Raw genomic sequence first — 19,056 nt, 5'->3', positions numbered from 1 at the left:
GAGCTGAGAAGCAGAGAGACCCCTACCGTGGTGAGTGCGGACGGGCCCAGGCTAGCTAAGCCCATAGGGAACTCAGATATAAGAGTGCTGCCACAGTTTAAGGAAGGGGATGATAGAGGTGCCTTCTTCACTGCCCTTGAGAAGGTCTGCAATGTGCACCAGGTTGACCCTGCAGACATCTTTGGCATCTCACCCCCTTACTGGGTCCCAAACCCACAGAGATGTTCAGCCAGATGGATGAGGTGGAAGCAAGGGACTATGAACTGTTCAAACAAGTCCTGCTGCGCAAGTTTGAGCTGACCCCCCGAGGCGTACAGGAAAAGGTTCCTGAGTGTGCAGAAGACCCAGGGGGTGACCTATCTGGAACTGGTCACGCTGATTGGGAAATACACCCGCAAGTGGGTGAATGGGGCGGGGCCCAGACCAAGGAGGACGTGATTGAATTATGGAGCTGGAGCAACTGTATGAACTCTGCCCCCCTGACCTGAGGATGTAGTTTGCAGACAAGAGGCCGAAGGACCTGTGCCACGCAGGGCTGCTGGCGGATGAGTTTGTAGTTAGCAGGTCGGGCACTGGAAGGGAATCCCAGGGGGACAGGCCCACGTCAGTGCAGAAGGTGGGGAGGGGGGGGTCACCCAGGGGCTTCCCTGAAGGAAGTCTTGGAGAAATCCCTCCTGAGAGGCACAGCCAATACCAGAGCTGACCCACCAGCCCCTGGAGACCAACGGGACCTGAGGTGTAATTACTGTGGGCAGGGGGGCCACAGATGGGCCCGGAGCCAAAAGCTCAGGGACAGAATGAGCAAACCGAGCCCTCAAAGGGGCTGGATCCCCAGGCAGGTGGGACTGGCAGTTTAGCAATGGCCCAAGAGGGAGAAGTCTCCCAGGCCAGCTCCTCGGGGAGGCTTGATGCTCAGTGTACAGGGTGGGTGTGGGGCGGCCCCTGAGGAGCGAGTGCCTCATTCCCCTGGAGGTGGATGGGAAGCAGGTCACTGGGACGTGAGGTGACACTGGCCCGGCCCGAGGTGGTGGCCCCAAACCGGCTGGTGTCCAACACCTACCTAACCCTGACGGGTGTCTGCGAGCCCCCATTTAAGGTACCCATGACCAGGGTACATCTGAAATAGGGGGCCAAGGAGGGCCCCAAAGATGTGGGGGTGCATTATCAGTTGCCTACTGAGGTGCTGATGGGGGGGGGGGTGACCTGGCAGATTGGCCGGGCAGCTCCCAGAGTGCCCTAGTCATCACCTGTAGCCAGAGCCAGCGAAGGGCATTCTGCCCTGACATGGGGGGCGGTGGCCTGCCGGGGGTGCAGGTTCCTACCCCAGCGGGAAAAGAGTCATTGGGGACAGGACTTGGCGGGGCTGCGGCCTGGGACCCAGCCACTGAGAGGGAGCAGGTCCTCATCCCTTCCCCAGCCGCTGAATTCCAGGCCGAGCTGCGGAAAGATCCCTCTTTAGAGAAACTAAGGGAACTTGCTGGCCACAGCCCGGCAAAACCCCTGGGGGTAGGCTGCCTGGAAAGATTCCTGTGGGAGAAGGGATTCCTGTCTTGGGAATGGGCTCCCCAAGGGGAAGTGGAACTGGGGGAGGGGGGGAGGAAGGGAGGAGATCAGGAGACAGCCAGTGGTCCCCCAGAAGTACTACCGCAGGCTACTGTACCTGGCCCATGCTGTCCCTCTCTCGGAATACCAGGAAATCCAGCGCACCAGGCAGAAGCTGCTACAGAACTTACACTGGCCTGGGATCTTTGATGCCATCCAGCAGTACTGCAGGTCCTGCAATCCCTGCCAGAGGGTGGGGAAGGCCCAGGACAAGGAGAAAGCAGCTTTGAGGCCCCCGCTCATCATAGAGGAGCCTTTCCAGAAGGTGGCCGTGGACATAGTGGGACCCCTCAGCAAGGCAATTCGGACAGGGGAAAAAAATACATTCTGGGGGTGGTAGATTTCGCTACTCCCTATCTTGAGGAGGTGGCCTTGTCTGTTTTCAGCAGAGTGGGGGGTTCCCCAAGGAGCTCCTTACAGACCAGGGCTCCAATTTCATGTCAACTCTGCTCCGATGCTTGTGGGAGAAGTGTGGGGTCCGACGCACCTGGGCCTCAGCGTATCACCTTCAGTCCAACGGGCTGGTGAAGAGGTTCAATGGGACCCTAAAGATGCTGCTGAAAACCTCCATGAACCAGCACTCACAGGACTGGGACAAGTTGTGATGTTATTGATATAATCTGGGACCATATAGGTCATTGTTGCAACCAAGGTCCTGTAGTGACACCAAAGCTGGTATAAAGGAGGTCAAATAAGGTCTCTAAGACAAGGTTCTGGTTTGCTGGTTATGTTTATGCTATCTGGATGCATAGATCATTGTTGTATTTAAAGTTAGAAGTATTGGCTCTATACTGTCTGTATTTCATAATTATGCTGTGCTTCTGGGTGACACCCCAGACAGGTTAGTGTCAGCTCTGCCTAGCCTGCTTGATGGCCCCTTAAGGACCACCGGCTATACAACTGACCCATTGAGAGAAGGCAAATATGCCTTGCAACTCAGCAATGTAGGGAGGGACTTGCCCATGTGACTCCAGACTCCATTTTGCTGTAATTTTCCATAGTAAGGACAAAGAGGTGTTCTTACACCTGGAAAAGACTATAAAAGGCTGATGCCTCATCTCCATCTCGTCTTCAATCCTGCTTCTTACCTCTGGAGGGACTTTGTGTAGAGCTGCCGTTTGTAGCAAAGGACTGATGACCCATCCCAGCTGGGGATGTACTCCAGAGACTTGATTTGAACCTGCAGCTTAGTCTATCACGGCTACAAGCCTGAACCAAGAACTTTGCCATTACTGTATGTCATTGATTCCATTTAACCAATTCCCTCTCTCATCTATATCTTTTTCCTTTTATGAATAAACCTTTAGATTTTAGATTCTGGCAACAGCGTGATTTGTGGGTACGATCTCATTTGTATATTGACATGAGTCTGGGGCTTGGTCCTTTGGGATCCAGAGAACCTTTTTTTCTTTTACTGGGGTATTGGTTTTCATAACGAGTGGCACTGTTGGTGATACTGGGAAACTGGAGTGTTTAAAGGGAACTGCTTGTGTGACTTGTGGTTAGCCAGTGGGGTGAGACCAAAGTCCTCTTTGTGGGGCAGGTTTGGTTTGCCTTAGAGGCGGAAAAACCCCAGCCTTGGGCTGTAACTGCCCTGTTTTAAGCAATTTGTCCTACATTGGCACTCTCAGTTGGGTCCTGCCAGAACCAGCATCGTTACAGTGGCGTAGTCGTGCTAGGATCCACAGAACCAGGTCAATTAAGCTCTGGGTCAGAACCCCACGCGATCCAAATTTGAATTTTGGGATTGAGAGTTTGGTTGGTTAAAGAGCAGTTGCAACGGGTAAGCAAAGAGCATATGAGGGCCTTGGCAAAGAAGCCCTGGAAGATGTGTGTTCAGAAAAGGGGATAAGCTTTAGAAAGAAAGCTACAAATCAAGAACTGAGAGAGCTGTTAATGGCCAGTGATCCGGGGGCAAGAGCGCAGCCCTTACCGGCGGCTACAGAAGATGCAGAAAAAATGAGAGTACAGAAGGTAACAAATAAACTGTAACTTGAGCATGAAAGGAATCTAGCAGATCTTTGATTGCTGGAAAAAACCAAAAAACAGCTGAATTAGAAAGAGAAGCTGATAAGAGAGAAGAAAGAGCTCGTAAGGGGCGTCTGGAGCTGCTGGCTGCGGAGGAGAAAGCTCCACAGATGGAACAGGAGACGGCCAAACTTCAGCTCCAAGTAATGGAAGAGTGGAGAAAGTCATCACCACCTGGTGCTCCACTTCCCCACCGCCACAAGCAAAACTGGGAAAGGACGTGTCCCATTGACAATGATACTGAGGATAGAGAGGAGTTTTTGTCTACCTTTGAATGCCTCTGCAATCTGTACCAGATCCCTGATGATCAGCGAATGCCTGTCCTGCTGGCCAGACTGACTGGAAAAGCCAGGGAGGTATTTAATGGACTGGGGGAACAAGAAGCCTTGGATTATGAGCGGTTTAAAGATTCTGTGTTAAGGCCGTTCAAGGTTACTCCTGAATCTTACAGAGTTAAGTTTAGAAAGTTTAAAGTGTCTAATGATTGCACTTCTGTAGAATGTGCTCATAAGCCCATGGGCTTTGTTAAAAAGTGGGTTGTGGGAAGCAAAGGCGCATGGGAGTTTTGAAAAACTGCTGGATTTAATAATTTTGGAACAACAGTTCTTGGACATTGTGCCTGACCACGTGAGAGCAGCTGTGTGTGATAGGAACCCTGAGTCAGTCCTACAGGCTGCAGAGATTGCGGGTGCCCATACCCAAAACAGGGCTCGAGGAGGGTATAAACCCCCAGGGAAAACTAATCACCATTCTGCCCAGTTCAAGGGGGTGGGGGGAGGGGAGGAAAAGGATTTAAAAGTAAACCTGGCGCTGACTAGTCTAAAGGAGCTCATGGGGGCCCAGAGGATAGGAACTCTCACCACAAGAATAAACAGGTTAAATGCCATCACTGTGGTGTGCTTGGCCACATGAGACCAGATTGCCCGACCCTGAAGGGCAGCCCAAAACCAGCAACCCCAAATGCCACGGTAAATGCTAATCCTGTTATAAACTCACAGGCAAGCCACACACAGCCCACCGTTGGTGCCCTGTGTGCAAATGCTGTTTCTGTGGTCTCTGAAGAATTTGACCTTAAAACTCATATTAAAGCTAAATATGGGGAAAATAATGCAGAGTTTATTACCAGTGCAGAAGTGAATGGAGTAAGGTGTATGGCATGGAAGGACACCGCAGCCGATATTACTTTGGTTAAAGCAAGTCTTGTCAGGGAGGAAGATTATTGGCCAGATGAAAGTGTAACTGTTGTAGCCTCAGCTGAGTATTTTGTCAGGGCGTCTTTGGCTCAAATCCACCTGAAATGGAAGGGATTTGAGGGCACCATGGTTGTGGGAGTAAAAAACACAATCCCTAAGGATCTTATGATTGGAAATGATATTAGAGCTATGTTCAGTCAAGTTAGCACAAACCAGGCACAGGAGAGGTTGTGTCTAAAGTTGTGTCTTTGGAAGGTTTTTCCAAAGGTTTGTCTTTGGAAAGTAGTAGTTTGGCTGTGAACGAAGTTCCTGAATGTCTGCCTGCCTGCCTAATGTTTCAGAAGTGAATCTGGAATTAGATCAAGCACAGAAAGATCTCATTGGTCAGGAAAATGTTTCTCAGGAGCAGCTTAAAGTGGATGGACAGATGGAAGCCCCAGCTGAGGGAGGAAAGGGTAGATTTTTAAGGGGTAATGAATTGGTGGCTAGTACAGCTTATACAAGTGAACCTGAAAAGGGTAACTCATTTGCAGACAGTAGCTCAGGGTAGTGAATAGAGCAGCAGTTTATCTGTTGGGAGTGGAAACGTGTCTGGTAAAGAAAGTTTGGATGAGCCTAGACAGCCTTGCGAGCTGATGGCTTTATCTAGTCAGCAGTTTGGGAAGGCAAGGATAGCGGAAAATGAGGGCCCCTACACCTTACTTGTTTCCTGTGGGGAGAATTGTGACAGTGAAGGAAATGTGCCTGTGTCCGTCAGGGGTATTTTAACTTGCCTACGGAGGAATCTACCTCGGTCTCCAAGCAATTGTCTGTGAACAGCCCTGCGTGCCGGGACAAGGGAAATGAGATCCCAAGCTGCGTGTTTGGAAAAGGAGAATGCGGCTCCGGCTCTTCTTTGTGAAGCAGACAGAAGGTGCCTTTCAGCCTGTGATGGTTGAGGATAGTGCAGTGGTCTCAGAGTTGGTTCTGGATTCAACTAAAGCCCAGGAAGGGAATGGTCCTAAGTTTGTGTCTGCTAGGGAGAATGGCACTGTAACTAGGTTGCATCCAGTTAGCGTCTTAGCAAAATCCCAGAGACCGGACAATTCTGGTGCTTGTATTTTACCTGTTGCTAATCGGTGGTTGGAAAAGGATGTAGCAATTCTGTCTGATCAGGGTGATATCCTAGCCAGGACACCAGGAGAGCAGAAAGGTGATTTGATCATGTTACCTACTGATGGTGTGGAAACTTGTGGCAAGAAGGAAAAACTTCCTGAACTTGTGTGTGGCTAGCTTGTTGGAAAGACACTAGTGTTGGGACAGGAATGTCTCCATGCTAATTCCTTAAATGAGCAGTCTGTGCTTCAGGGTGTGACAGATTTGGTTACTGGTGTTTCAGAGCAGAACAGTTTTATGGCTGAATGCTTGAGGCCGGCCACAGGGGAGAGCAAGCAAACTCTCACCCTCAGCCTCTTGGGATTTGTGTGGTCTCTCTTTAGGACAGAAGTCCAGTCTTAAAATTGGTAGCAGCTAAGAATTTAAAAGCTAGTGTTTGCGTTGATGCAAATTACCTGACTGACTGGGAGAAGACAGACTTGCTAATAGCTGTTAGCACAGACAGCGCACCCAATCAGCCAGGGAATTCTGTTAAGCAAGAGAAATCAGGATTTAAACCTTCAGGACATGGAGGAAAGAGAGTACTTACTTTTGCAAAGGGAAGCCCCACGTTAACCCTAAAATGCCCAAACCCCAATGGTATGGAGCCAAAGGTGTGGCATAACAAACAGGATTGTAAATGGACACTTGCAATGAATTTGTTCTTATTGCTAACGGTAATTTTTGTAACTGATGTGTTGCTATTACCAAGAACTGTAAAAATGTGCAATGTGCCTAATCTGGCGGGGGCGAGAAAAACAAACAAAACACACCACCTTGAACATGTTAAAAGAATTACATGAGAACATACTTTATGTTAAGGGCCTTGTTAAACTGATAATTCACAGTTGATGCCTGTGAACAGTATTGGAATTTTCAACGGGGGAAAAGACATTCCAAACCTAATGTGCTGTATGAAAAGGGAAACCGAGGCATACTACCACATTGCTGTCACGGCTAAATGCCAGGATTCCTATACTATAGACAACATTAATCTCTACATAGACTTGATGTTAACTGGGTTCCAAACATTGGCCAGAGCTTGTATGGATAAAGTAGCTATGTTCTTTAGCATTTGGCAAAAGAAAATGAAACATACAGAAACCATGCTGCAAGAGCAGATCCAATCCATTATTGTTCTAACCAAGTTTTACCTTGAGTTTGTAAAGAGATTAAATCAGGTTATTGAACGGGACTTGGATAAACCATTTCTGTTTTACACGAATACGGCTTCTAACCCAATACTAGCTGTAGTGAGACGGAACCAAGGATGGGGGGCTCTTGGGATGTAGTCAGTGATGTTGGTGTCATCCCTTCCTGCATCAGTTTTGCATTGGGGGTGTGACATTATTGATATAATCTGGGACCATACAGATCATTGTTGCAACCACGGTCCTGTAGTGGCACCAAAGCCGGTAGAAAGGAGGTCAAATAAGGGCTCTAAGACAAGGTTTTGGTTATGATTATGCTAGCTGGATGCATATATCATTGTTGTATTTAAAGTATTGGCTCTATACTGTCTGTATTTCAAAATCATGCTGTGCTTCTAGGTGACACCCCAGACAAGTCAGTGTCAGCTCTGCCTAGCCTGCTTGACGGCCCATTAAGGACCATCGGCTATACAACTGACCCATTGAGAGAATGCAAATACGCCTTGTAACTCAGCAAAGTAGGCAGGGACTTGCCCATGTGACTCCAGCCTCCATTTTGCTGTAGTTTTCCATAGTAAGGACAAAGAGGTGTTCTTACACCTGGAAAAGACTATAAAAGGCTGATGCCTCATCTCCATCTTGTCTTCAATCCTGCTTCTTACCTCTGGAGGGACTTTGTGTAGAGCTGCCATTTGTAGCAAAGGACTGATGACCCATCCCAGCTGGGGATGTACTCCAGAGACTTGATTTGAACCTGCAGTTTAGTCTATCACTGCTGAAAGCCTGAACCAATAACCTTGCCCTTACTCCAGTATCAGAGGGGTAGCCGTGGTTGTTGCTTTTTACAGAGTCAGACCGAGGCTCCTGGGGCACCTTTAAGACTAACAGAAGGATTGGGAGCATAAGCTCTCGTGGGTAAGAACCTCACTTCTTCAGATGCAAGATGACTTGCATCTGAAGAAGTGAGGTTCTTACCCACGAAAGCTTACGCTCCCAATCCTTCTGTTAGTCTTAAAGGTGCCCCAGGAGCCTCTGTTGCCATTACTGTATGTCATGGATCCCATTTAACCAATTCTCTCTCATCTATATCTTTTTTCCTTTTATGAAGAAACCTTTAGATTCTAAAGGATTGGCAACAGTGTGATTTGTGGGTAAGATCTGGTTTGTATATTGACCTGGGGCTTGGTCCTTTGGGATCAAGAGAACCTTTTTTCTTTTGCTGAGGTATTGGTTTTCATAACCATTTGCCCCCATACCAAGTGGCACGGTTGGTGATACTGGGAAACTGGAGTGTCTAAGGGAACCGCTTGTGTGACTTGTGGTTAAGCCCGTGGGGTAGGACCAAAGTCTTCTTTGTCTGGCCGGTTTGGTTTGGTTTGCGCAGAGGTAGAAAAACCCAGCCTTGGTCTAACTGCCCTGTTTTAAGCCATTTGTCCTGAATTGGCACTCTCACTTGGGTCCCACCCGAACCAGTATTTACCCCAGCTGTTGTTCCCCTACTGGGAAGGGGCCCAGAAATCAACCGTGTTCTCTCCTTTCGAGTGGCTGTATGGGAGGAGAGTAAGGGGACCTGTGGACTTGTTGAGGGACGAAGGAGAGGGGAAGGCCTCCCCTGATGGAAAATCAGAAGTGGAGTATGTACTGACTTTCTGGGAAAAGCTTGCTGAGCTCATGGACTTGGCCGGGGAGAATTTAGCCAGGGCCCAACGTAAGCAAAAGGTCTGGTACAACCGCCCAGCGCGTTCCCGCTCCTATGCTACCGGGGACCAGGTGACAGCTCTCATTCCCATCAGAACGAACAAACTACAGGCTGCCCGGGACAGGCCCTTTAAGGTCCTCAAGCAGCTGAATGAGATCAACTATGTAGGGAAACCCTTGCGGCCAGAGTCAGGCGCCAGCACAGTGAGAGTCCATGAAAAGGTTACATTTCTTCTGGGATGATTAGATCCTCAACAGCTGAACACGTCTTTATGAAACTTATTCAACATAAGAATGGCCATACTGGGTCAGACCAAAGGTCCAGCTAGCCCAGTACCCGGTCTTCCACCAGTGGCCAATGCCAGGTGCCTCACAGGAAATGAAAACAACAAGTCATCATGCGATCCACCCCATCGCCCATGCCCAGTTTTGGGCAAACAGAGGCTAGGGACACCATCCCTCTTTCCAACAGATTTTGCAATTTAAAGCAGATTCACCCAGTCCCTTAACTGCCATCATAAGGACACACATACATATGCTGGACGTGGACGTTAGAGAAGCAAACTTTTACATTTCTACCTTTCTTGTATGACTCTCCGGGCCAAATGTTTAACAGACCTCCTTAAAGGCTTCAACATTTGTAGGCAGATTTCTTTGCATGGCAAATTGATCAGTTACATGTAGTTTCTGGATTTGCCTAAGGCTTTGTGCAAATGCCAAGGTTTGGCCCTAAAAGATCTGTTAGCTAGCAGTCAACAGGAAACTAAAACCTACTTCTAAAGCAGATAACTAAGTTACCTATTGACTTTGAAATATTGGCCCCACCTCCTCAGTATCTACTGCCTGTCCATTAGTCCTTCCCAGAAGGTCAGTAACAAGAGTAGCCACTTTTATAAAGAAAATATGGGCATGCCAAGAAAAGACACCATCAAGGTGAGTTGTCCTAACCCCCTACAACAAGGTATCATGTGTATGTTAAATTGAGGGGAAGACAGTCCCTAAAGTAACAGATGTTTGTTTGAGACTTCCAGCTATGCACAACAGAAGCAGGAAACAACCCCCCTGCCCATCCCAGATGAAGCCCTGGCTGCAGCAATACATGCCTTTACCTTCCACTCTACTGCCTCCATCAGCCCAATCGAGATGAAGCTTCAATTGGTCCAGCATGCTGGCCAAACTCCTGACAGCATCACCTTGGCAACAGCTTATTAGGCCACGGTCAACGCTCTGGAGTGTCTCCCCAGTGCTGGATTTGCTTTGCGGTCCTAGGCCTAATCTATAAAGCCCCAATAATGTGAGCTAGATCAGGGGCTCTGTGCAACCCTTCAAGAATACACCAAGCCACACAGGAAATATGACTGACAGAGCTTGGGGGGGGGGGGGGGGGCGGAAAACAAAACAACAACAAGCCCACCACTCACTGCACAAGTTACACTTCCCTCTGGAGCCGAGAGCCCTCGCCTGTGGAGCATCCCTCTGCTGGAGATCAGGAAGAGCCCATATATTTTACAAAATAAAATGTTGGAACATCCTTGAAGGCCTGCCCCAATAGAGGACAATGGGGCAACCGTCTATTTCTGGAATGGGACACATTTTGAAAATAGATCCCAGAGGGCTCCTTTCTATACCGCAATGAACAATTCTTGTTTTAAATAGAATGGTGTTAGCCACCTATATAAAGTACTAGAGCGATGGCTGTTTTACTGTTGGCTAGTGTAGATACATACCCAGCAGCACTTGGCCATGGCACCAGCTGCACTATTACCTAGTGCTTCTATTTTGTGAATTACACTGGGGGGGAGGGAGGGGGAGGGGGATGTGATCCTTTATGTAGGTTTATTTTCTTGTTTGGGGAATCAGGGCTTGCTATGCCAGTGAACAAATGAGTCAGGGGATCTCAGGTCTCTTTGCACGTATGGAATAGGCACATGTATGTATGTATGTATACAAATGAACTGATGTCTGCATGAATATGTTCTGCTTCACCCCAACCCCCCTACTTTTTGCAGTCCAGCATCTTGAGAGTGACAAACACACAAGCAATTCTGAACTATGCAGGTTATGACCTCAGACAGTTAGTGAGCTGGTGAAAAAGGAGTATTTAAGAAAGCATATAATTACAGGAAAATTTAAATGCCACAGTTTTTGGCAAGAGTAGTTAAATCGGGGCTAAGGAAACTGAGGCATTTAGACATACATGCATACCTGGTTGGATGGTCTCTACACTATGCTGTTTAAGACCCTTTATCAAGACTTTCCATTGGCATTTATACCTGGGAAGAGGAAGAGTTCTGATCTTAGGTTGAAATAATCCTGGGAAATGTAGTTCAGCAAGGGACTACAATCATTTGCATTCGCTGAATTGCAGCATCAAGTCTGTTCTATTATTCTGAGCTACAATGGCTCAGAACTACTCTACCACAAAAGACCCCACATTCCTTCTGCCTTTGAAGAACATAATTAGGGCACTGACAAACATTTAGCATCAGATTTTCAAAAGGTAGAATGGTGGGAGCTGGCAGGTATGGAGCACTTTTGAAAGTCTGGCCGCTTCACTAAAGCGCCCAAATGGGAACCGAGCTCTTGAAAATGTGGCAACAAGGGATCAATTCTGCTACAGCACATACGTCCGCTGTCTTAGTAGTAAAGTTTCTCACTGGATTCAGGGGATGACTCATGGAATGAAAGTACTGCTCAGTGAAAGTAAAGGAGAGAGGAAGCCAGCCCTTAATGCACAGAATGGGCCTTTTCTAGTGTGGAGTTTATTTATTGTTCCAAGGCAGCACAATTTATGTAGAATTAAAACAAACAAAGACAACCTACAACCAAATTTGGGCTAGGCCAGGAGCTAAGTAAATTCAAAGGTTAGCAGCACAATTATTTATATGACTTACCAGCAATACTTATCCCATCCAAAAAAGAAGAAGTTCCAAGTAGGCAATCTTTGAGTTCATTTTGTATGACATTTCTTCCAAAGGACCTACGGAATAGGGAAGTAAACATTTCAAAAGCACGTGCAACCTGGAGTTGTTCCCCCACCCCCTGAACCGTGTATCCAATATGGACAAAGTAAATCACTTCATGTTAACTTGCTGTTGAAAGAATCCCTTCTGCAGAGAGGGGTCTAGCAGCACATGTACTCACGCAATATAGAAGTGGCCAAGGTCAGTCAGTCAGTCATTTACTGTTCACCAAAGGTGCGGTCATCAGCTGGATGTAGACTAGGGCTGAGATACAGTGCTTGCCATGAGGGGTAGGAAAAGAGAGAGCAGACAAGGAAAACTACAAAAGTGGAGTTGTTTCAGACACGCTGCAATTAAAGGAATTTAAGAAAAAGCATTGTAACAGGGTTTACTCACCACCCTGCACTGCCTCATGGCCAGGCATGGCATCACGGTATCCTTGTGGGGTAGCAGCCCTTGTCAACAGTCACTCTGGGGCTGTGGTGGTTTCTTTTAGATAACTCACCCCTCCAGCCAGGGCACAGTCTTTAGTGTGGATGGCTGACCCTGGAAGGAACAGACTAAAGTTCTAAACTCTCTTCATAGAAATCAAAAGCTTCCAGCCTCTCCACAGCTCTTCTTCAGCAAGGTCACATTCAGACTGCAGCCCCCTTACTGGGCTCAGCTACCCTTGTACACCACTTGCTGAGGGCTGGTAGGGGAATCCAGTCCCAATCTCAATCTCAATTCTGGGTTACAGCCCAGGGCCCTGGACTGCACAACCAAGTCAAATCCTCTACCCATAGTGCAGTTTTCCCTGCACCATGTCCTTCCTCACCTCTTTCCTTCCCTTCTCGGTCTCCCAATCTGTCCCCTGGGTGCTCACTCAAGCCCCTGCAGGCACCTTTTGACTCTCTGCATTCTCTTTCCTCCAGCCCTTCCTCAGCTGGGCCCACTCAGTAGTTAAACCTGGGATCACCTAATTTCTCTCAGGTGGGGCCCATTCTGTAATCAGGGCTGGCTTAGTCAGAGGCTCTCTATTATTATCTCAGAGCTCTGGATGAGCTCTGAGAGTTGATCTCTCTCTTTCCATATATATATAAAAAAATTATTGTCAGGCTTTGGCTCTGATCCTCTTACACCAATCACTGTAACTGACTTCTACTCTGGGTTATCTGTTTTCTTTTCATGCTATTGGGCCAGCCAATGGTGCCATGCTGCATTCCATGAGCTGAGGATCTGCCCATTGGTCTCATGTTGGGCCAGATTCTCTCCCCCTTATGTTGACTAGTACAATACCCCACAAGCAAGCCCCATTGAAATCAGTAGTTAGTAGAGTGAGGTATTACTCAGTGTGAGTAGGGGTGACAGAATCTTGCCTATTATGTCTAACTAGTCTTTCTACACGTAGCAATATCAATTAAAGGCTGTTTTCTAAAGATTACACTTTTAAAAGTAGATTTTTCTCCCTGCCTAATGCAGCTGCCATCTTGTCCTTAAGATGCAGCATGTTACAGTCACTCTGTTTTCTCGGTCATGGAAAATTTCTCTTTGTTCAGTCTTTGGGCCCAATTCTGAGAAGTGCTCAGCACCCACTAGTTCAGTGGGAGTTCAGGGTGATCAGGACCTTGCAGGAAGTGGTTAGTGTCTCTTAGGGTTAAGCCCTTTCTTTGATGTTTTTCCTTGACCTGAAATGAAAACAAATCTAGACCGAAGAGTATGTTTTACTCTGTGAGTATGAGCATGAAAAACATCCTTCCTGAGACGTGGAATCACCTTTCCCATAGCTTGGCGGTTCTTCACCTTGTGTAAGATTTTGTGTTTAGGTAACAACTATAGCACCTCGGTCTTGTCTATTTATGTCCTTCTGCTTGTACGTCAGTCTGTGTTGTGATTAGGGTGACCAGCTGTCCCGATTTTATAGGGACAGTCCCGAATTTGGGGTCTTTTTCTTATATAGGTTCCTATTACCCCCCCACTCCCTGTCCCGATTTTTCACATTTGCCGTCTGGTCACCCTAGTTGTGATCCTGTGTGTCATATCAGTGCACTTGCATTTCCTCATACATTATACAAAGAAGTATCAGACAGATGTTCAAGGAGCAGATTTATACCACACAGATTTATACCTGGGGAGAACTGATGCATTCTGACTTGCATATTTAGTCTATGTTTTTGAAAGTCAGAAAATGTCAACATAAAAGCTAGTTTAACATTTGATTATTTTCCAAATGTCAGTTGCATTGATGCTGCAATTATCTGCGCATTTGACCATCACCAGCGTGAACCCACAGTCAAGTAACCGAAAACAATCACCCCACTAAATATGAAATTGGTCTTTTGTGAAAGGAGTTGTGCGGAAGGGTTGCCACGTTGTCAGAAGTTCAGACGAATATAGATGAGCTTTTCTTTTAGCCAAAAAGTTCCCCGAGGTTGGAAAGCCCCTCAAGAGAAATTAGGATTAAAGGGGTTTAGTTGATGGCCCTTACTGGTTATCTAACACAGTTTTGGTCTAACAGGGAGATGAAGCTATCCATAAAAGGAAAAGTACAGGCAAGCTTGACAGAGACCGAGAGAGAGAGGAAAAGGAGGAGAAATGATGTGGGAAATAGGCCATGACATTTGTTACGGTGCCATAATTGTTAGATGAACAGTAGGAGTAAGGGAAATATAGAAGATAATTATTTAGACCTAGTGGGAAGATCTGTTATTTTCTAAAAGGTATTTCTAGACTGGACAGCCCAACAGCGTTTGGCATTTTATAAAACCTCTAGCTTGGTGAAACAGTTTTTATATTGGTGTCAGGACAATAAAGAGAACAGTGTCTAGTAGAATGGAGAAAACATCCTCCCCAAAACAGAAATGGTGGAACAGTAAACTGGGTGCCTTGTATAAATATACAGGGATGAACGCGAAGAAAAAAGACACTAAAAATTGTGAAAAGAAACCACCACAGGAAAAATCCGTCTCTCGCTTAGCAAGAAAATGAGGCGAGAAACACAGAACACATGGGACCAAATGGGGCCACCTCTCATCAAAGCTCAACAATCTGGCTTTGGGTGGACTGTTTTGCCCCTCAGCCTGCTGGGTTGCCAAGGAATAGCTGCAGTGGTGCTCTAGTGGTAGAGACAAATGGGGTTCCTATACACCTCATCCATTGGTTGTCACCTACTACAGCACAGAGCCGTCTAGTGGCTACACCCGCAGCCCTCCATTCTGTTGCAAAGAAAGGCACGACAAGAGTTCAAGGGCATAGAGACTTCCCAGCACACACCCTGCTCTCAGCACAGTACCGCTATTCTGCTTGTATTCTGGTCTGGTATATAAACAGAGGATAGGGCAGCATGTGTGACTTAATATAGTGGTTGACTAGTTTCTAAAATGTTTGGCAAAAAAATGTTTGGGAGGTTTCCTACTCTAGGAGGTGCCGGCTTTCATTCTTTTCCACAGCAAAACTGAGCAAAACGGAAGGATGGGTAATCTGATTTCATGAGGTCTTGCCCAAGAAAAGCAAGTATGTCTTAGACCACTTCACCTTTTTACATTGTAGAGACAGTCTCCCTTTGTACAGCTTATAGCCGGTCTACAGTATCTTCTATCCTGAGATGCAGGACTGAAGGAGATAGGCCTGGGAAATACTTGAGTAACCGCAACACATTTTCAGTGTGTATATTTTCCTCTCATAATGCGCTTGAACTGTTTTAAGCATTTTGCTCAATTTTACATAAGGTGGTTACATCTTTACAAAAGGAAATATGATCGTATGTATAATGTACACGTACAATGTAGCATGTGCAATATAAAGTGATGCTCCCTGGCCAATGCAATGTTATAACAAATATATACACGTGGGACTCAGTTATGGCTCTAAGAGTGGGACGGGGGAGCTGCACTGCCTGAGTGGTGGAGGTACAGAACATCACACCATGAAAATGTTACATTTCTTCTGGGAGGATTAGACCCTCAATAGCTGAACACATCTTTATGAAACTTGCGGCCACCGTCGATACCGCCTCTGGCCTTGCAGCCAAGCAAGTCGGTTTGTACAGCTTTCCTCTGGGTGTCTTCTTAGGGAAACGACCCAGACTATCTACACCTACATGCTGAAATGGAACCTCAATTATGGGGAGTGGCTGGAGAGGGGCCTTGACCTGGTCCTATTGCACCTGGGAGCCATACAAACTCTTCCTCAAAGTCTAACGTCTTCATTACGCCTATAGTGCAGAGGAGAACCTCCTGACAATCATTCCATCACACTGTTTTTAAGCTGTGCTATGTGGAAGAATCTTTTCATCTACTTAAGAGCCATTTGAGGTTATCCATCATCTATGACTTTAGGTCTTCCTGTGGGAAAGCCAGCCACAGGTAGATAAAAGGGGAGGAAAACACCACCAATACATCCCCACTTAAGCTCACCTTTATCATCCCACTAGCAGGCTTTCATCATAGAAATAGATGACCCGATGACTTCTGCACGGAACACAAAATCTTTCCACACAAAGCGCCTGAGTGTCCGCATCACTTCTAGGGCTTTGTGAGACCTGCCTTCTGGTCCCGATCAGCGTGGTTCCATTACAGCCACCCTGCCAGGGCTGCCCCAGGCTGGAACAATGGGTGCTGGGGGTGTGAAGCTTTAAGTAATAAGAGCCACCAAAACATGGTCTCATCGTATACTGGGTTTGCAGTTTTGTTCATTTGCTTTCAGTACCCCGCAACATCTTCCCCTGGGATTTCACCCTGGTGTGGAATACAGATGCCCAACACCGCTGGAAAATCATGGGAGAATGGGGAGCATAGCCCAGGACAGTCTGGGGGCTCTGCTAAGTCTGCTTTCTCTGCTTTGCAGTGTGTCTTTCAAAAATTTGAAGCAAAAATCTCAAATTTCTTATAAAAGTGCAGGAAAACTTGGGAGACTCTAACCAAATTAATGTGCACAAAAATGTTTTCATGGTTTCTTCGTGTGATTTTTCTTTTCTTGTTGAATTAAAACACATTTCTCTGCAATGATGGAAACTCCAGCACAACAGTCTGCGCTAGGGCTTGAGATCCAGAAAATGAAACGTGACCACAGGAAGGGAAGAGAATTAAACAAACCAGAAGAATCCCCTGCCCAAGCAAAGGGGAAGGCAAATGTTAAAAGAGAAGGAACCAGCAAAAGTGGTGAACACTGAATTTCAATTTTTAAAAAAATATTTGAATTCTTTCATCCCAGGGACACACTTGGTAAAAAAAATACCTAATGTGACTTCTCTGCATAACCTCCTTCTGACCACATTGGAAATCATAGTCATCCATGTGGGTACCTCTCTAGCATGTTTTATTATCCTAATTGCTCATCCTGTTTTATGATTTATTCTCAATTTTTCACTACTGTCAGCTACTTGGAGTGATCAACAGGACATGATATTCACACCTTTCAACTACATCTATTTGTCAGCTCCGGTAGGAATATTAAGATCGGGAAATAACAATTAGTTAAGGTTTCATTTTCTCAGAGCACACTCTCTCCTATAGTTTCACAGAAGGAAGAGACCGACGGTTTGTGCTGTCTACATTTTAAATGTGCCGTCTAAATTGGAGGAAATGGTTAAAGTTGAGATTTGCCAATATTTTTGAGGGGCCTAAACCTTTCCTCCAGAGACCCCCCTGTCCCTAATCACCCCTAGGACTCCCACGGCCTATCCAACGCCCCCATTCCCCATCCCCCGACTGCCCCGCCCCCCAGAGCCTCTGAACCATCCAAACCCCCCACTCCCTGTCCCCTGACCCTCTGCCCCTTATCCAACCCCTCGGCCCCGGCCCAGCACCTTTAACACACCGCTCAGAGCAGCGTGTCGAAGCCAGACACGCTGATGCGCCGATCCGCCGGAGCGCGCAGCCCCGCCCCCCAGAGCGCTGCTTTACCGTGTTATATCCGAATTCCTGTTATAACGGGTCGCCTTATATCGGGGTAGAGGTGTACTTCCCCTCCACCCCTAAAGTACTCTGACTTCTACATATGTAGTGTGTTTCTATTATGATCAGGGTTGCTATTCATTCATCTGTCCTCATGAGAACTATTTCTAGTATTTCAAGGTTTGAGAAGCTTCCTAGAGACTTTAAAAAAAAATATGAACATACTAAATGACTTGCGAGCTTATGTGGGGAAGAGATATTTTCATTTAATTTATTGAGATCAATGAAAATTATATTTTTTCCCTTTGTATTTCAACCATTCCCTATTTCATTTCAGCTCCGGCTGCTGCAATTACTGAGGTTAAAACAGAAGGATGCAGTGGAATCCCTCCTCTCTGCTGATTCTTCCCACGGTGACTTCTAACACTCCAGAACGCTTGACGTGTTATGCGATACATTCACTCTGTCCTCATCATATAGCGGAGCTTGAGAAGTTTCCTAGAGACATTTATAAAATATGTGAACTGAGCATAAGACTTGTAAGATGATGAGGTGTAGAAAGATATTTTCATTTCATGTATTGCCGTTAATAAAGGGAAACATTTATTTTTCCCTTTGTGTTTCAACCAACTCTCATTTCATTCCAGCTGAGGATGCAGTGACTACAGAGCTTAAAACAGTTGGAGGAAATTGTATCGTGCAGTGGATTCCCTCCTCTCTACTGATTTTTCCCACGGTGATTTCTAAGGCTCCAAAATGCTTGACCTTGTATTATGCAATACACTCACTCCACAATGGCAGGTTTCAGAGTAGCAGCCGTGTTAGTCTGTATCCGCAAAAAGAACAGGAGTACTTGTGGCACCTTAGAGACTAACAAATTTATTAGAGCATTCTTAGTCTCTAAGGTGCCACAAGTACTCCTGTTCTTTTCACTCCATAATGAAATTCCAACTGTCCATATTACAATTTATGTGATAATACTCTGTTGATTTACTCAAAGTTTAAATTGCAAAATGAAGGATATCGATGCAAAAAAGTTACAAGAAAATTAAGAAAGGGTTAAACCTTAAACATTGTTGACATAATGTGTTTGCTATATATTTCTGTGGTTCAACTCTTCTCTGATCAAAATCTCATGTCTGAACTGTAACAGGCAGCTTAAGCACAGTATAACAGCATAACAAATATGAACTGGAAAAACTTTGCAAGAAAAAAGATGTGCATAATTTTCCTCTAATGTCAGAACGAAGGGAGAGATTTCAGGTGGCCCCAAGGGGTTTTCAAGCCTCGAGTGTCTCTGAAGGGGAACGGCAAGGTGGCAATCTGGGAAATCTTCCTGCTGCTTTTGCAAAAATCTCTCTGAAACGACCTGAGGTGAGAGTTCCATTCAGATATTCCAACACAGACTCATCAG

At 46.3% G+C, this 19,056-nt stretch overlaps 1 long non-coding RNA gene across 4 annotated transcripts in view; it reads right to left on the bottom strand.

Annotated features, from left to right (window-relative positions):
* Positions 1-19,049, bottom strand: part of LOC135979302 (uncharacterized) — a 30,464-nt gene extending 11,415 nt beyond the window's left edge. For 2 of the 4 annotated variants that reach the window (XR_010596633.1, XR_010596634.1), the window contains exons 1-3: positions 12,587-19,049; positions 12,166-12,315; positions 11,701-11,786 (exon numbers count right to left, since the gene is read on the bottom strand). This is a non-coding gene — a long non-coding RNA (uncharacterized LOC135979302). Of the gene's footprint in view, positions 1-4,753; positions 4,923-11,011; positions 11,080-11,700; positions 11,787-12,165; positions 12,316-12,586 lie in introns of all 4 variants that reach the window. The other 2 variants (XR_010596631.1, XR_010596635.1) reach the window with 2 other exon arrangements.
* Between the last annotated feature and the right edge of the window lie 7 nt (positions 19,050-19,056).

Source organism: Chrysemys picta, unplaced genomic scaffold (assembly GCF_011386835.1).
Source record: "Chrysemys picta bellii isolate R12L10 unplaced genomic scaffold, ASM1138683v2 scaf760, whole genome shotgun sequence".
Classification (NCBI taxonomy): Eukaryota; Metazoa; Chordata; order Testudines; family Emydidae; genus Chrysemys; species Chrysemys picta.
The sequence above is the reverse complement of the archived record's forward strand: the minus strand, read 5'-3'. Positions and strand labels throughout refer to the sequence as shown.